Raw genomic sequence first — 413 nt, 5'->3', positions numbered from 1 at the left:
GCTAGGAAACAAAGAGAACAAAAAGGACCTTGCATAGCATGTCACATGGTGGCTTCTATCTTGGTGAGGTCCCCGGCCAAGATGCCTGCCATCCTCGTGAATGCTTCCATGTTGGTGAGGTCAATAGCCCAGAAAAGAGCAGTAGTGCCTGAAAAGTTTAGAACTATGACCCCCACCCCCACCCCCACCCCGACCCCCCGGCATGCATGCACACACACAGAGAGGCACACCCAGAGACACATAAATACATTTTGAAATTAAACTAAATGTAAAATGAAGTTAACAGGAGAAGAAATTAAAAACTGACACAGAGAAAACTGTTGCTCCTGGAAGTTTTATTTTATTTTATTTTTTGATTTCTTGATTGATTTTTTGGGTTTTTCGAGACAGGGTTTCTCTGTAGCTTTGGAGCC

Source organism: Peromyscus eremicus, unplaced genomic scaffold, assembly GCF_949786415.1.
Source record: "Peromyscus eremicus unplaced genomic scaffold, PerEre_H2_v1 PerEre#2#unplaced_889, whole genome shotgun sequence".
NCBI lineage: Eukaryota > Metazoa > Chordata > Mammalia > Rodentia > Cricetidae > Peromyscus > Peromyscus eremicus.
Note: the sequence above shows the minus strand (reverse complement) of the source record.